This window comes from Melospiza melodia, unplaced genomic scaffold (assembly GCF_035770615.1).
Source record: "Melospiza melodia melodia isolate bMelMel2 unplaced genomic scaffold, bMelMel2.pri scaffold_61, whole genome shotgun sequence".
Taxonomy (NCBI): Eukaryota; Metazoa; Chordata; class Aves; order Passeriformes; family Passerellidae; genus Melospiza; species Melospiza melodia.
Genome location: NW_026948800.1, coordinates 3,313,160 through 3,331,930, shown reverse-complemented (window position 1 = coordinate 3,331,930; position 18,771 = coordinate 3,313,160).

Below are 18,771 nucleotides of genomic sequence, written 5' to 3'. Positions count from 1 at the left end.
GTCAAGATTCTCATCTTTTCCCTTGTCCCGGGGCCCCTGCAAACACCACCACACTTTGGCTCTGAGGCCAATGGGCAGAGGGAACAAGGGCGGTGCAAAGGTGGCACAAAAGGGCAACAACCAACTGGGATTCAGGGGAGGAGCTGCAGGGAACGGGAACCAATGGGAAAGCGGGAGTGGGGAACATTCTGGAACTGGGGAGGAGAACAAGGATGATTTAACTTGGGTCACCAACATGTAACGGGCATGATGCCAGCAGGACACGCACCAGGGGACAATGTCACCACACCTGTGGGGACGCTGCCACCAGGACGCCTCCAGTGACACCAGCATGGCCCTGCATGGCCCCTGTGGGTGACACTGACCCTTGCCCTGTCCCCAGGGGCGGTTGGGGTCCCCTGAGCGCGGTGGCCCTGGGACACCCTGGTGGCTGTCACTCACTCCTGGGCCACTTGTCACCAGCTGAACAAGCTCCCATCCTGCCCTGCTGGGGGGTGACATTCGGCTGGGACACCACAATGGTGGCAGGGGGAACGTGGTGGCAGGAACTGGATCAGGCAGTGCCATGGCTGAGATGAAGGTGCTGGTGGCAGTGATGCTGTCCCAGTTCATGTCCCCATCCATGTTCATGTCCCCCCATGTCCCTGTCCATGGCCATTTCCAACCCAGGTCCCCACCAAAGGCTGTGTCCTCACACGTGCCCATTCAAGCACGTTCAATGTCTTGATTTTTACCCCAATTTCAGGGCTTTCAAAGGGATGAAAAGAAACCTTTGTGTTTGAAGGCCAAAACAAAAGGATTTCTGTGTCCCTGCCAGAAGAGCATCCACGTGCTTGGGTGGGTCGGAAGAACCTTTTTTGGAGGGGTTTCTACCGAACTGTTTCCAAAATCATGGGTTTTGCCCCAATCCGACCTGATTTGGTTGTGGAAGATGCCTGTGGGGCAGGGAGAATTAAAATGATGGATTTATGTTGGAGAAGACCTCCAAGGCCATCCAGTGTTACTTGATGCCAACAAAAGACGCAAAAAGTGAGATTTTTCTGGGGTCAGAAGTTAACAAATCTGCTCAATGTCGCTATAAGACACAAAACAACAGGAGCGCACATACCACTGTTGTCAAGGTGAAAAAAGGAAAGTTTATTTTCTGACTCCAACATTTATAGTTTTCCAAAAGTGACAGCGGATCAGAGGGTGAAAGTCACACCTCTCCAATGACTCTGGAAAAACCAACAGTCCATCAAATTTCTCCTCCTCCATCAAAGAATGCAAAACAATAAGTTGTTTACAGGAAGTGTGTGAGAAAGTTTGCTACAAGAATGTAAACATCAGAAGGCTTAGAAAATCTTAAAAAATCAGGGCGACAGCTCTCCACAATGGATTTCTGATGCTGGTCTGTGGATGTGTCCAGGTGCTCATGGGGAGCCAGGAGCCAGCCAGGTCTCTTCCTAACACAGATCACTGGCACCAGAGGTCACCAGGGCTCTGCCCACTGGGGTCACTGGGGATCATCCAGTGCTGATCCTCCAATGAGGGATGGAGCTGTGGAGCTGGAGCAGCACATAAAGCCCTTCCTGCCCTGGGGGCACTCCCACAGCTTCCCTCAGTGCTGGCTGCGTTGGTGCTGGGTCAAGGCTGACCTCTGGGAGAAGCTCTTCCCACACTGGGGACACTCGTAGGGCCTCTCTCCAGTGTGGATGAGCCGGTGTCTGATGAGGGTGGAGTTCGCCCTGAAGCCCTTCCTACAGTTGGGGCAGCGGAAGGGCCTCTCCTCTGTGTTGAATGCGCTGGTGCTGGAGGAGATTGGAGGTGGTCTTAAACCTCTTCCTGCATTTATCACACTCGTACGGCCTCTCCCCTGTGTGAATCTTCTGGTGGAGGATCAGGCTGGAGTTGTAGGCAAAGCTCTTCCCACACTCCCCACACTCGTAGGGTCGTTCCTTCGTGTGGCTGCTCTGGTGGATAATCAGGCTGGACCTCAAACTGAAGCTCTTCCCACACCTGGGACACTCGTAGGGCCTCTCCCCAGAGTGGATGAGCTGGTGCCTGAGGAGGCTGTGCTTGTGCCTGAATCCCGTCCCGCAGTGGGGGCAGTGGAAGGGCCTCTCCTCGGTATGAGTGCGCTGGTGCAGGAGGAGGCTGGAGCTGCTCTGAAAGCTCTTGCTGCATTTGTCACACTCATAGGGCTTTTCCCCTGTGTGGCTCCTCTGTGGAAAATCAGGCTGGATCTGGCTCTGAAGCTCTTCCCACACTCAGGACATCCGTAGGGCCGCTTCCCCGGGTGGACGTGCTGGTGGCGGATCAGGCTGGAGTTGTGACTGAAGCTCTTCCCACACTGCCCACACTCATAGGGCCGTTCCCCAGTGTGGATTCTATAATGGTAGGTCAGGTGGCATCTCTTGCTGAAGCTCTTCCCACATTCTGAGCACTTGTGGGGCTTCTCCCCATCCTGAAGCTGCTCAGGGACCCCCAGCTCCGAGCTCCAGCCGCCTCCCTGGCACAGGGTGGGTCTTTCCTCCTCAGATCCCTGTGATCCACATTTGCAGCCCCTCCTTGTGTGGGATCTCTGGGACTTTTCCTCCCCATTGGATTCCTGTCCTGTGGAGCCGCTCAAAACGGCCTCTGCCAAGAGGTTCTGCCGTGGGGATTTGTCCGCCCTCCTCTCCAATCAGCTCCTTCCCTGGGGGAGGAAGGACAAGGAGAGGATGGGATTTGCCTCCGTGCCAGAGGGAAGGGGAAGAGATCCCCCCAGTGCATCCCTGGCTGGACAGCATCAGCAGTGGGGCTGTGCTGCAGCCGGGGGCTGTGCTGGGCTGGGAGATGGAGCAGGAGAGAGGGGAAAGGGGCACTGACTTCCTCCTCACCTGCCTGGGGGTCCTGGGGCATCTTCCTTCTCCTCGCAGCCTCCTCCTCCAACAGGCAAAGGTTTGGGAATGGGAAGTCCTGGTTTGGGGAGCAAAACAAGTCCTGAGCGTGTTGGGTTTGATGGTCCCGGTGCCCAAGGGCAGCTGGAGAAGCCAGCCCCCCTTTCAGGCTCGGGGGTCCCGGACCCCACTCATCCCCAGCCTCCCGCACCCCTCCCGGCTGCCGGGGGTCCCTCTGCACCGGAATCGCCCCCTCTCCGGGGCTCTCCCCGCTCCGGGGCTCCCGCGTTCCCCCCGGCTCTCCCGGGGATCCCCAGAGCCGGGATCACCCCCTCCCTGCCAGCACCGGGCCAGCGCCCCGCGGGACCCCCCGAGATCCCTGCAGGGGCATTTCCCGCTCGGCTTTGGGCTCCTGCACGATCCAAACATCCCCGCCCCGCCAAAAAACCCTCCCAGAGACCCCCCCGCCATGGGCTTGGGGCGACTCCCCCCTCCCCGCTCACCTGCGGGCTCCGGAGGGGCGGAACCGGGGCAGCCGCGGCCCGAGGGGGGAACCGCGTGGGGTTGGTGCTGCGGCTCCTCCTCCGCTGCTCCTCTTCCTCTGCTTCCCGCTCCTCTCTTTCCCTTTCCCTTTCCTTTTCCTCCTCCTCTGTCCCTCCTCTCCCTCCCGCTCCTGCTCCTGCTCCGCTCCCAGCCCGGCCCGGGCAGTGCCGGCACCCAAAAGCAGCCGCTCTCTGCCCTGGGGGGGTTCCAAAGCGGCCCCGACCCGCGGGGCTGGGAGCGATACTGGGAGCACTGGGAGCGATGGTGAGAGCAGCAGGCAGGAACTGGGAGCGCTCTCCCTGCCGGTGCCGCTCTAACTGGGAGCACTGGGAGCTATGGTGAGAGCAGCGGGCAGGAACTGGGAGCGCTCTCCCTGCCAGACTCGCTCTTACTGGGAGCACTGGGAAGGAACTGGGAGCAAACAGCGCTCGGAGGCGGCAGCAGCCGGCGGAGGGCGGGGCCGGAGCAAGGGGCGTGGTTATGCTAATCCGGGAGCGATCGCGCGCTGGGATTGGTGGGCGGGAGCAGCGCGGGGTTTGCGCGGTCGCGTGAGGGCCGGTGGGGGGGCCGGAGCGGTGGCGGCGGCGTCCGGTGAGAGGGGACAGGGAGTGAGAATGGGAATGGGGACTGGGAATGGGGACCGGGAATGGGGAATGGGGACAGGGAATGGGGACCGGGAATGGGGAATGGGAAGAGAGAATGGTGATAGGGACAGGGACCTGGAATGAACTGGAAATACGGTACAGGGACCAGGAATACAGGACAGGGAGAGGAATGGGGTCCAGACTGGGATGAGACCAGGACGTGAACGAGATAGGGGGGACATGGACACGGGCCGGGTGAGTGGGAGTGACAGCGGGAATGGGGCAGCCGCTCCAGGGGACACCAGGCATTGGGATGGGGGCACAGGGGGACAGTTCCAGGCAGGGGGTCCTTGATCAGCTGCCCCAGAACCTCTGCCAGGGTCTCCCAGCGCAGCTGGAGCTGCTCGGCCTGGGGTGCCCAAAGCCCTGAGCAACCCCCAAGTCCTTCCCAGGAGCCCTCAACTCCCTCGGACCCAGCATCCCCCACATCCCCTGGTACAGCCCCCCATGTCCCCATTCTTGTCTTGCCTCAATATCTTTGTTTTTACTCTGTTTTTAAGGGGTTTGAAAGGGCAAAGAGAAATGAAAAGAAAATCCAGGCCATGGGGAGCCAGGAGGATGTGGAGCCCCAGCCAGGTGTCTTCCCAACAGGGATCACCGGTACCACGGATCACTGGGGCTCTACCCACCGGGGTCACTGGGGATCATCCAGCACGGATCCTCCCCGTGGGGATGGAGCTGGAGCAGCACACAGAGCTCTTCCCACACTGGGGGCACTCCCAGGGCTTCCCTCAGTGCTGGCTGAGTTGGTGTTGGGTCAGGGCTGAGCCGTGTGAGGAGCTCTTCCCACACCTGGGACACTTGTAGGGGCTGTGACATCCCCAGGAGCAGCGCTGGGATGGGCTCTGGTGCCTGGGATGGGCTCTGGTGCCTGGGACATCCCCAGCAGCGGGGTCTCTGTGATGCCCTCCAGTGCCTGGGCCATGCCCAGGGGTGCTGCTGGCTGGGTTTGGGTGGTGCCTGTGCAGTGTCCAGGGCAGGGTCACAGCAGGGCAGCTCTCAGTGTCCCCAGCAGGTCACACTGTCCAGGGCAGCCGTGCCAGTGCTCACTGCACACACGGGGCAGCCTGGGCTGAACAGGGCTCGGGGCACAAACGCCGCCCCCGGGGCTGGGCTCTGCCCCTGCCTCTGGGGCCCAGCCCCTGCTGGCAGCGCACTGGGCAGGGCACAGGGCTGCTGCTGGCCCGGGGGGGACAGGCCTTGCCCCTTGCCAGCTGCCCAGGCCCCTCGGGTGCCTGTCCCATGTCCCTGTGCCTTCTGTCCCCGCTGCTCCCCGACACCTCCACTGCCTCCAGCAAAGCCCCTCTCAACCTCTGCACTGAGACCTCTGGAATAAACAGAAGGACAGGAAAGAAAAAATGAGGGGAGGGGAGGGGAGGGGAGGGGAGGGGAGGGGAGGGGAGGGGAGGGGAGGGGAGGGGAGGGGAGGGGAGGGGAGGGGAGGGGAGGGGAGGGGAGGGGAGGTGTAGCTGATTGACCCTGCTGGGATGCCAGACACCCACCAAAGCTGTTCTCTCACTTCCCTCCAGAGATGGACAGGAGAGAGAAAACGAAGGCTTCATGGGTTGAGATCAGGATGAGGACAGATCACTCAGCAAATGCCATCATGGGCAAAAATTAAGTTCAAAATTAGAGACATTAGTTGAATTTATTTCTATCCAGATCAGGGCAGGATAGTGAGAAGTAAAACAAAGCTTCTGCCCATCCTTCCCTCCTTCCCAGCTCTGCCTCCTCCCCCAGTGGTGCAGGCAGACAGGCACCAGGGGCTCTGCTCAGTTCATTCCTGTTGTTTCTCCTGCTGCTCTGGGAAAGGAGTCGTTCTCCTGCTGTGCCAGGGGTCCCTCCTGGAGACACTTCTCCATGAACTTCTCCAAGGTGAGTTAATCTCAGGGACAGCAGCTCTTCCCAAACTGCTGCAGCTGCCTCTTTCTCCATGGGCTCCCAAGTCCTGCCAGGACCCTGCTCCAGCGTGGGCTCCTCTCTGCAGGATATGCAGCTCCCTGCCCGGTCCCTGCTCCAGCACAGGTTTCTCATGGGGTCACAGCCCCTGCTCAGGCACCCCTTGCTCCAGCACGGGCTCCTCCAGGTGTTGCAGGTGCATCTCTGCTCCCTGAGCCCTCCATGGGCTGCAGGGGCCCAGCTGCCTCCCCAGGGGCTGCCCAGGGAATCTCAGGGCAATCAGCTCCAGCCCCTGGAGCAGCTCCTGCCCCTCCTGCTGCCCATCCTGCCCTGGGCTGTGCAGAGTTGTTCCTCTCAGTGTTCTCACCCTGCTCTTTCCTGCTCACACTCACACCTACACATCACCCATCTTCTGAAATCTCTCACCCCAAAGGTGTCACCATTTCCAACTGGCCCAGCCTTGGCCAGCAGCTGCTCCATCCTGGAGCCGGCTGGAATTGACTGTGGGACGCAGAGGAGCAGCTGCTTCCAGCAGCCTCTCACAGAAGGCACTCCTGGAGCTCTGCCGTACCAAAACCTGGCCATGCGAACCAAGTATAGCATGGCAGGGTTTTTATTACCATTATTGATTCTTCTTATTGCTATTGTGGCTATTATTGCTATTAACATTAAGCTATTATTTTTATTACTACTAATATTTTTTAGTATTTTTGACTCTTTAAGTAGTGGCTATAGTAGAACTCAAAACAAAAGTTCTTCATTGCAAGTATAAGTTATAATTCTGTCAGCCTCTTGCCCTGCCCTGTTCTTTGTCATTGCTGTGTGTGAAGCTGCTGCTGCCCTATTTCCCTGGTTTGGGAAATTCCATGGCATTGCTCACATGTCAGAAAGAGAGGGCTCATTCCAATCAAATGGATTGCCTGAGCTCTTCTAGTCCCAGTGCTGGAAGCTTGTTTTCTAACATTGTTGGCTTTCTCAGCTTCTGTCAACATTTGTGATTTTATAACAAAATGTTCTGGGATATGATTTTGCAAGATTCTCTAATCAGATTTCAGCTTTGCTCTTGGATTCCTGGATGGTGTGTCAGGGCTGAAGGCAGCAGTTTGGGTGGGAAGCCTTCAGTGGGAGCTGGGGTTGCCTCAGCAGTAGCTGGTTGTGCCCATGTGTGAAAAACACCTGTCCTGGTTTAGGGCACATTTGTTAAAGAACCTGCAAAGGAGGGCCCCTCCAGAAACCAAACCCACATGGCCCCTCCCCCGCAACTGGTTCGGGAAGAATTCCTCGGAGAGAAGTGGAAAGAACCTGTTTATTTGACAGACACAGCACCCCCAGCACACAAAATGAACAATACCAGCTGACACTGCTCTGAGAAAGATGGAAAATCAGAAAGTCTCTTTCGGGGGTGGTTGCTCTGTTCTCAGTCCCTCCGGCACTGGGGCAGCTGCTGCAGCCAAACGGTGCCAACCCTCGGTGTTCCCAGGTCCCAGTCCAGAGCAGGTTCGAGATGGTCACAGAAACAGGAGAGGAGAAACAGTCCAGGAAGGAATGTGGACTGTTTAGCTAAACTAGCTAATAAGCAGAAGCAAAAGCGAGAGCAGAGAGAAAGCAAGCAAAGCAGAGAAGCCAAAAGCAAAAAACAAAAAGCGAAAGTAGCCCTAAGTACTGCGTGTCTCTGTGTCCCTGATAAGAGAAACCCAAACAAAACTTTCACTCCTCAGAGTTGGTCTTAAAGGCACAGAACAGATGAATGGGGATACAAGCATCATAACGTCACCCCAGGACAACGCCAATCACTTGTTTTTAAAATTTTTAAAAGTTTAATAGTATTAAATGGTTATAAAGAATAGTGACACAATTAGAGTAATAACAATTTGGACAAATTGAATTAGGACAATATGAGATAATAGAAGCAAAGAGTTGCGGACATCCGGGTACCTTTTCTGGGCAGCACAAGCCCGAAAAAGGACACCCGTTAACAAAGGACTAACCCTTAAGAACAATAACCTGTTACATATTCATAGCCTTCATACATGATGCATAAATTCCATTCAAACACAGGATTCTGTCTGGTCAGTGTCAGCTTCTTCCTTCTAATCCTAACAGCGCCTTTGAGGTGAGAAGAAGTTCGTTTCTTCTGATAAGAGAGTAATAAATTCTTCTTCTCTGAAAGATCTAGGTGCCCTGTGGCTGCTATCTCGCTGCAAGTCCTTTCTTTTAAACAAAGCATCTTACATAGCATAGTTTCTATTTTAACAATTTTTATAACCTAAAACTATATTTAACGCAGTGTTGTGGTGTGCTGTATTGTCCCATTTTGGCCTTCCAGGTCACTTTCCCAGGTGTGCCTATGTCTCTCTCCCTTCCCCCTTACCCCCATGCTGAGTGAGTCCTGTCACTCGGACCTAACGTTCCAGCAAGGCGTCGTGTGGTTGGTCAAGTTCAAAGGATGCCCCTATGCCCAGAGGTCATTGGCCTGTCTGGGTGTCATCTTCCCCTGAGACCCTGCCCCTCTCACCTGGTTGGTGGCTCACCTGTACCTCCCCTCCCCCTGTCCCTGAGCTTAAAAAGGCGATCAGACCATGCGGTCGCTGTTCTGTTGGAGCAGTTGCTCACGTTCAGACCTCTGTAACCATGGAATAAACCTCTGGACATTAAACCCTCCAGCAGAATCCATCTCCTTTTTCTCTTCACCATCGCCTGAAGCCATTCCTCCTGAGGTAAATGGGGTTCCTTACAAGCCTGGACTTGTTCAGTGCCCAGCTGCAACCACCAGCAAGCCAAGGTATCTCTGGGGTGATACACCGCAGTTGCTGCCTTTGGCCCAGCAGCGAGGGTCAGACTGGCCCAGGCACAATCTAACTGGTAATATTGGGAGCTTTTTTTTCCAATATTTGGCGTCCCTGAGGCGGGCTAAGTGACTCTGCAGCCCAACACGGACCCGCAGTACCTTGGAGAAGCTTCTGGCAGCTGTGCATCCAGCTGAAAGGGGCTTTGGTTGCAACGCCCTCGGCTAGAGACTTTGGGAATAGTCCCAGAAGAAGTTTCGTGGACTGTTCGGCGCCTCTGGAAAGCCCAGCTCCTTTCTGGTGAGCAGATTTTCCAGAGGGAGGACAGGGGAGCCTCTCTCGCCCAAGAGAGGTCCTGTTCCGGTGAAGAGACCTGCCTGTACCCAGCCAGCTACAGCTTCCATTTTGGGTGAGTATCTCTGCTCTCGGTAGGGCAGGAGCTCAAAAACAGACTCTGCCGTGAGTTCTGTTCCTTTTTGCATTTGCATTTTTGGCTGCGCAGCCCCACAGACGGGAATTCATTGATTTCTAGCTATTAGCTTTCTGCCGCGTGTTTTGCTGTCTTTCGGAATTCGCGCCGGAGCGGGAGTGCTCTCTGTCCTTCCCCCAGGCTCTGCAGCGCAGCGTGCTCGGGCTCTCCACGTGGTCGGGAGATCTTTCTCTCTCTCTGTGCGGGGGAGGGGGGGCTCTCCGCTCTCTTGCCTCGGGGGATCCCTTCTCTTTCTCTCTCTGTGCGGGGGAGGGGGGGCTCTCGGCTCTCTTGCCGCGGAGGACTCTCTTTCTCAGCTCTCTCTGTGGGGAAGGGGGGTTCTCTGCACACGCGGTGCGGGGGGCCCCGGTTTCGGCTTGCCACGTGGCGTGGCTGCTCTCTCTGCTCCGCGGGGGGGTGCATCCCACGGCGGGGGGGGGAGGCTTTCTTTCTGCCTCAGCTCAGTAGGGCGTGCCCTGCTGCTGCTGCCCGGGAATTTTAAAAGCAGTATATACAGCTGCATTGTGAAGCTTTTGTCGGCTCGTTATCCCTTTCCATCTGTGGTTTTTTTTGAAATCGGTAGCTGATTTTGGCTTTGTTTTTGGTCAGGCAGGATTTAGTACTTTGCTTTTTACATCTAACATGGGTTTGAAACTCAGCATTGTACAAAAAGGAGTGTATTATAATATTGTAAGCATTTTGGACAGTGGTAATGTTAAGTTCTCTAAAGGAAAATTGAAACAGTTTATAAGATGGCTTTTCCTCCACTTCCCACAAATCTCCCCTGAAGAAATCCACAATACTCAATTCTGGGATAAAGTTGGAAATGAATTGATAATCTTAGGACAATCTGGCAATGCCCCCTCAGCTAAATTTGTGTTTTGGAGTTTACAAATTCGAACAGCATTGCTCAAACAAAAGGAAATGGAGAAAAAGCCAAATGTAAAGCCATGTACCTCTGCTCTCCCTGTTTCTCCCTCTCCTAATTCTAAAACCTCTAAACCTCTTTCCCCAAAACTTAGTATTTTAAACAGATCAAACTCATTGGGAAGTCGACGCCCAAAGTCTGTTGAAATGCCTGAGTTGCCCTATCCACAAGGCCCTGGCCAGGCTGCGTGGAACCTTTCCCAATCCCCTGTGTCCCATCCTCAGAAACCAACAGCACGTGTTAGCTTTGCAGAGAGTAGTGTTACCCAAAATGGCCCCCAGCCCCTAGGGGGTCCACAAGATGGTGGATGCCACGTGGCATCTTCCCAAACCTGGTCTTCTTCTTCCCAAAATCCCCTTAAGCATCCCGAAACTCCAGCCCCATCCCCCTCTCCTCCTGTTCCTTGTGATACCTTTCCCCCTCCCCCTCCCTTTCCTGCAGTACCCTCAGCTCCGCCCCTCTACTCCTCTCAGGGGGCGTCTGCTGACGTGATGTCACTAGGTGTCCCCGCCCCCTGCTTGCCCCTTGACCCCGCCCCCTGTTCCCACGGTGTCCCCGCCCCTTGCCGGCCCCTGTCCCTGCCCCCTGTCCCCGTTGCGTCCCCGCCCCTCCCCGGGTTCCCACGGTGGGGACACACCCACTGCCATTCCCCAAACCTGTAGCTGTGATCCCAATGCTTCTGTTTCAAGGGATACAGAGCTGGGAACAGCAGACCCAATGCATAGTCCCATGTTGTCACTGGCTCCTGTTACCTTTCAGCCTGCAGCTCAGGGGGGAGCAGCTCCAACTGCTAATTGGAGTTCTTTTGGACGGCAATTGATTAAAGAGATCTGTAAGTCTCATAAAGAATATGGTCCACACAGTCCATATTTCCGTGGCCTTTTAAATTCTGAATTGAGTAGGACTGTAGTGATTCCACATGATTTAAAACAGCTTTTTTCCTGTCTAATGACCTCCACGGAATTTAAATTATGGGGAATAGCATGGAAACAAATGCTGAATGATGCTCTCCCAGGCTTACATGCTGATCCAAACACAGCCAAAGACAACAGTGGTAACCCTATCACCATTGAGCACCTCTGTGGTGAGGGCCAATGGTCTTCTCCCTCGATCCAAGCTACTGCAATTCCTGCAGAAACACTCGAAAAAGTAAAGGAAGCAGCTGAAAAAGCATTCTTTTCCCTACAACCTGAGGGGCCTTTTGAGCCCTATAGTAAAATTAAACAGCTACCATCAGAGCCTTTTTTGAAATTTGTAGAAAGGTTAACTAGAGCTATTGAAATACAAGTTAAAAAAGAGAATGCTAGGGAAGCAATTTTAGAAGAAATGGCGTTTACAAATGCAAATAATCAGTGTCAAGCGGCAATCCTGAGCCTTCCTCTCGAACCTACCCCTACATTAAAGGACATGCTTCTAGTCTGTAACAGGAAAGTCCCTCTGATGAGTGTAGCTGAAGACACCAGACCAAGGCTGCTGTCAAGACCACCCCAGCGTGTCGCCGTTGCCAGCCCTGCGCCTTTCCCGTCAGCACAGCAGTGCCCTGGGCAGCAGCGGAGACCAGCAATGGCTGAGCCCACAAAACCATGCCTGCTTTGTAACAACCTAGGGCACTGGAGTAACCAGTGCCCCCTGAAAAGGGAATTTGATGAATTTAGAAATGGCAGGGGAGGAGAACTACAAGCCCTCCCTGGGGGTCAACAACAACAAAAAAACTGAAGAGCCAGCGCCGGCCTGCCAGGCGCGTAGACACAAAAAGAGCAGGCCAAGGGAATAAGGGTAGCACAACAAATCAAGCGCGCGATAATATTAATGTTTGTGTAAGTGAAGCAGGTGCTTCAAAGACTGTGTATGATTTAGGTGATCCTGTGTTAACCACGTCTTCTATCAATGAGCCTTACAGGTTGCAGCTGACTGAGTCACTCCATCTGGAGGACACTGATTGGCATTTTGTGTCTGTAAATCCTGAACAGAAAGGTACTTGGAAGCAGATTCGTTGTAAGTACATCGTCATTGGGGACACCAAACACACACCACAAGAGATCGAAATTGCTCCAGGAATGACAACATCAGATCCTGAGCAATTCGTTCTCGGCCTGCATTGTTTCCACCCACCCCTGTTTCTTCCCAAGGGACAAATTGTTGCACAAGCTATCCCTGTGCCATCTTTACCTGAAAATATCAAAAAACAAGGGCCCACAGTCGCCCGGGTCCAAGTTATTGGAAAAGACAAACCCAAATTATGGTGTAATGTCAGTGGGGGTGGGGAGTCTAAACGCATTGAGATGCTTGTAGACACAGGTGCAGACTGCACAGTAATTCCAGTACAAGACTGGCCAGCACATTGGCCTTTGCAAAATGTTGCCGGTCACCTTCAAGGTGTAGGAGGTCTGCAATTGGCAAGACAATCCAAAAGCATTATTCAATTTGAGGGACCAAACGGACAGTTGGCTAATATCCGTCCATTTGTGTTGGATTATTCAGAACCTTTGTTAGGGAGAGATTTAATGGCCCAGTGGGGTGTCACAATTGATATTCCAGACTCTCCACAGCATATTTGTACAGCAGTCACTGAACAACAACAGCGCCCCACCCCAAAACTGAAGTGGATAACAGACAAACCAGTTCAGGTGAAACAGTGGCCGCTAAGTAAACAAAAAATAAAGGTGCTTGAAGAACTAGTGGAAGAGCAACTAAAAAAGGGCCACATTGTGGAGACCATGTCCCCATGGAACTCTCCAGTGTTTGTCATCCAAAAAGCTGACAAAAAGAGATGGCGGCTCCTCTGCGACCTCCGACAAATTAATAATGTAATTGAAGATATGGGTTCTCCCCAACCTGGTATGCCATCCCCAACAATGCTTCCCCAAGATTGGAAATTAGCTGTTATTGATATTAAGGATTGTTTTTTCCAAATCCCCTTGCACCCTGACGATGCACCGCGTTTTGCATTCTCAGTTCCTTCTATTAATATAGAATCTCCTATGAAAAGGTACCATTGGACCGTTCTTCCTCAGAGATTAAAAGTATCTCCAGCTATCTGCCAGTGGTATGTGTCTTCCCTGCTTTCCCCAGTACGTGCAGCCGCAGAGAAGGCCATCATCTATCATTATATGGATGATATCCTTGTGTGTGCCCCCAATGATGATTTACTCACGCATGCGCTTGACCTAACGATTGATGCATTGATTGTTGCAGGGTTCGAGCTCCAGGAAAAGAAAATTCAAAAGATGCCACCTTGGAAGTATTTGGGCTTAGAAATTGGAAATAGGACCATTGTTCCTCAAAAATTAGAAATCAATCCAAAGATCAAGACCCTTGCGGATGTCCACAGGTTGTGTGGGTCTTTGAATTGGGTAAGACCATGGCTCGGTCTGACTAATGAAGACCTTGCCCCTCTTTTCAATTTATTGAAAGGGGAAGAGGACCCAGGTGCTCCTAGGTCTGTTACCCCAGAGGCAGGGAAAGCTCTAGAAAAGGTTCAGATTGCAATGTCCACAAGACAGGCCAACCGATGCCGGCCTGACCTGCCATTCAAATTTATCATCCTAGGTAAGTTGCCACACCTCCATGGAATTATTTTCCAGTGGGAGGAAAAACAAACACCTAAGGCAAAGAACACACCAAAAAAGGACCGGGACCAGAGGGACCCTCTCTTGATCATAGAATGGGTTTTCCTCAGTCACAAAAGGTCCAAGAGACTGACAAAGCCTCAGGAGCTGGTAGCAGAACTGATCCGGAAAGCAAGGACCCGGATCAGGGAGTTAGCAGGATGTGATTTTAAGTGCATTCACATTCCAGTTGAGTTAAAATCAGGTCAAAATACTATGAAAATACTGGAACAATTGTTTCAAGAAAATGAAGTGTTGCAGTTTGCTCTGGATTCCTACTCAGGACAAATTTCGGTAGCGCGGCCTGCTCACAAATTGTTCGAACAAGATGTTCAATTTACCTTAAAACTGAGAAGTGCTCTAAGTAGGAGACCTTTAAAAAGGGCTCTAACTGTCTTCACAGATGCATCCGGGAGGTCCCACAAGTCTGTTATGACTTGGAAGGATCCTCAAACCCAGCAGTGGGAGACAGACATTGCTGAGGTGGAAGGTTTACCTCAGGTTGCTGAATTGGCTGCGGTTGTTAGGGCTTTAGAAAGGTTCTCAGAACCATTTAATCTGATTACAGACTCTGCATATGTGGCAGGAGTAGTATCCAGGGCAGATCAAGCAATACTGCAAGATGTGTCTAACATCGCACTTTTCGAATTGCTCTCAAAACTGGTAAAGTTAGTCACTCACCGAAAGCAACCATTTTATGTGATGCATGTCAGATCACACACTGACTTGCCGGGGTTTATCGCTGAAGGCAACAGAAGGGCAGATGCTCTTGCTGCACCTGCAGTGATGGCCACTCTCCCAAATGTTTTTGAACAGGCAAAAATCAGCCACCAGCTTTTCCACCAAAATGCACCTGGCCTGGTTCGTCAGTTTAACATCACTCGAGAACAGGCCAAAGCGATTGTGGCCACATGCCCAAATTGCCAACAACATGCACTCCCTACAGTGAGTACGGGAGCAAACCCAAGGGGACTGAACAATTGTGAACTGTGGCAAACAGATGTAACACACATACAGTCTTTTGGACGGCAGAAATATGTTCATATTAGTGTAGATACCTTTTCTGGAGCGGTCTATGCTTCTGCCCACACAGGACAATCATCTATTGATGCTACTAAGCACCTCTTGCAGGCTTTTTCTTTCATGGGCATCCCCAAGGAGCTGAAAACTGATAATGGGCCTGCTTAGAAATCCAAGGAATTTGGGAGCTTCCTGCAGCAATGGGGAGTAGAGCACAAAACTGGCATCCCCTACTCCCCTACAGGTCAAGCCATTGTAGAAAGAACTCACCATGATATTAAAAGGGTCCTGGACCAGCAACAACAGGTTCTGAAGGTAGAACCTCCCTACATCCGGTTATCCAGGGCGCTATTCATAATAAATTTTCTGAATTGTTCTTTTGACAGCCTGAACCCACCCATCCTACGCCACTTTGGGGGGAGCAATCATAGGTTAATTAAGGAAAAACCTCCAGTTTTAGGAAAGGACCCTGAGACTTGGAAAATGGTGGGACCTTACAAATTGGTTACTTGGGGACGTGGATATGCCTGTGTGTCCACCCCCTCTGGTTTAAGGTGGGTTCCTTCCAAATGGGTAAAGCCCTATGTTCCCAAGGTATCAGAGAAATCTACAGAAGCACCCCAGGTTGCTCATGCTGCCTGGAGAAGAAAACGCCGCACGCATTCTCTGGAGGAAATTCCATTTAAGCCTCCTATCTGGAATAGTTTATAATATATATTTGTTTCAAGTTTTTGTGGCAGTTTAGATCCCACTGTTCGTGTGTAGCCTCGAGACACCTTGAGACCGAGCCTGCTTCTCGTCCTACTCGTGATCATCCCACCTGTGACCTCCTGCATAGTGCCTCAGCCCAAACCACATATGGACTACCTTGACAAAGGCTCTCGGACATCGACAGAGAAACTGACAACTGGCTGAATGGACTGTTCAATGGCTAGGGACTCTTGGGCTGGTTGGGATCTATTCTGAAAACTGTGTTTTTAGTGCTGTTTATTTTAGTTATTGTAGTTTTTAGCATTGTTTTTGGACTAATCAAACGCATGGTTCTCAAGTTAGTTTCAAGCTCATCTCCCCCTCCTGAGGTCTACCATTTGGAAGCCCTCTGTGCTCCAATGGATGACCTAGAAGCCTCAGTGGAAAACACTGACCCTCCTGTAGAGGAAGAACTGATTTACCAACCATGGTTTGACAATCATTCTGCACCACAAACACAGTCCTCTTCTTTTTAAACAAAACTAGGGGGAGATGTTGTGGTGGTGCTGTAATGTCCCATTTTGGCCTTCCAGGTCACTTTCCCAGGTGTGCCTATGTCTCTCTCCCTTCCCCCTTACCCCCATGCTGAGTGAGTCCTGTCACTCGGACCTAACGTTCCAGCAAGGCGTCGTGTGGTTGGTCAAGTTTAAAGGATGCCCCTATGCCCAGAGGTCATTGGCCTGTCTGGGTGTCATCTTCCCCTGAGACCCTGCCCCTCTCACCTGGTTGGTGGCTCACCTGTACCTCCCCTCCCCCTGTCCCTGAGCTTAAAAAGGTGATCAGACCATGCGGTCGCTGTTCTGTTGGAGCAGTTGCTCACGTTCAGACCTCTGTAACCATGGAATAAACCTCTGGACATTAAACCCTCCAGCAGAATCCATCTCCTTTTTCTCTTCACCATCGCCTGAAGCCTTCCCTCCTGAGGTAACGGGGTTGCTTACAAGCCTGGACTTGTTCAGTGCCCAGATGCAACCACCAGCAAGCCGAGGTATCTCTGCGGTGATACACCGCAGTTGCTGCCTTTGGCCCAGCAGCGAGGGTCAGACTGGCCCAGGCACAATCTAACTGGTAATATTGGGAGCTTTTTTTTCCAATAACGCAGTACTTAAGAAAATTAATTCAGCATTGCTTTCTAACACAACACATATAACATTCATTTTAATATTTGCAAAAAGCCAGTCATAAAATACATGCATTTTTCACAATTCCCACTCTTATTCTTTGTAAATCATTTGGCTTGAGCAATATTTCTTATCTATTTGTATCTTCTGGACTATGGCAAAATAAAACAGGGGATTACACAAGGAAGAAATACAAAAACAGTTGTAACACAAAATGAAAGATCTTAATTTCTTCTAATACATTACCCCACCAGCTAGATTTTAACATTGTTTTCTAATTTTTGGACTGGTACCTGGGTTAATATATGCATATATATTTTTCTTCTTTGATTTCTTTTGCTTTTTCTAGAATGACTTTTCTGTGGTCATCAATTTTCAACAATCTGATATATTGAACTTTCCACAAACACCCCGTTCTTTGGCCAATAAATAGTCCAAAGCCAACCTATTTTGATACCCTACAATTTTTGTTTGGCTTAGCTGACTTAATATTAACTCTAATGCTTGGGCAGCCTTATTTGCTACCATTTCTGTAACTGCTTGGAGTCTTGTAATACGACTCAACAGATAATTTGGAGTCAATACAGAGTTAGATTGCTGTGCTGATTTTACATTTTTGTTTATTATTTGTTTTTTTACCAAATCTTGAACCGTATCTTCAAGATTAAATTTAAAACAAATCCATCTCTCTCCTTTTGGACATTCAGTTCTAAATCTATTACCACTTTTTCTTAAATTTCTTGTAATCCAATAATTTACTCTGTTTTGCCTACAGGTTTCTAATTTGGATGGGTTAGAACAGTTGCTGTTGACATAGGTGTGTGTAATAAAAGACGAACTTTGGTTTCTTTCCATGTGATGCTTTCTGTAGCATTTTTGACACAATCTTGCTCGTATCCCAAAAGGGAAAAGACAACAAATGAGTGCCAGAAACAGGAATAACAGAGGTCCAGTATGGCTTATACTTCCACCTCTCATGCCTGTGAGGTTGCAACCCACAGCAGGTGTATTTGATCTTCTCAGTGGCAAAATACAGAGGCCAATCTGGTCTTGCCCTCTCTTTCCTTATCACTTTGTCTTAACTAATTTCTAAGCAAATTTTTTTGACACTCTTTAACTGTTGTCTGAAATAAACAGGGCCAGGAGACTTCTTCTCCTTTTTAATGCCTTTGTTAAAAGTGATCAGCTCAGGATTGGGCAGCTCGGTGGGGCTGCAGTCTCCCGTCCTCTCTCCCAGGGCAACTCACAGGAGGAGGATAAGCACACCTCTGTCCACTAGGAGCAGAGCTGGGGAATCACGTCCTCGTGGGTAGCTTTTAGGGCGCGATGATCCTGTCTGATGTCAGTTTTCTCTGTTCCTTCCTCCCTGCTCCCGGTTTCGGGACGACTCCCATGCTCAGGGCGAGAGGGGCTCCGAAGGTGTTCAGCATCTCTGCATGCTCAGCACTCGGCTCCTCATGTCCAGACATCACTCCAGTCTCTCAACTCTTATTTGGCTCGTTGTTTTTGGGTTTTTCTCTATGTGTTTTGAGCCGTAGTCCCCCACAGCATGCTGGTCCTGGAGTCACTTTGCATAAACCACCCCCCCCACCCGTTCTCTTCTCCTCACTGTTTGGGAAGGTCCCCACCCGTTACTGTCTCGGAGAAGGGCCATTACCTCGCCCCAGCCAGGGCTTTTACTAATACAAAAACAACCATTAACAACAACGACCCGTAATTACCATACACAGGCAGCAGCCCAGCAGTAGTGGTAACTTTCTTTCTCACAGAAAAAAATCAACTGAATTTTTGTTCATAACAGTCCCCCCTCTTTTTCTTTGATCGAGCTTAAATTTTAAGCTCGCATCAACTCACAATTTTTTTGTTTTGAATCTACTATAAATTTCTTGTGCACTTTGGTAATCATGGTTACTTAACCTTGTTACTTTCCTTGGTTTCTTTAGGTTGGTCTGCACGGCAAATACTATTTTACTGAAACAGATGAATAAACATAGTAAAAAGAGCAATCTTCCAAGTATACACACAGCGAGAAAAACTATCTTTTCCCATACATCTTTTCTGAAAATCTCCAGGTTCTCCCACCCACTGGGATCAAGTGTAGGAGTTTGATCTCGATTATTTACACATGCTAATCTTTTTATT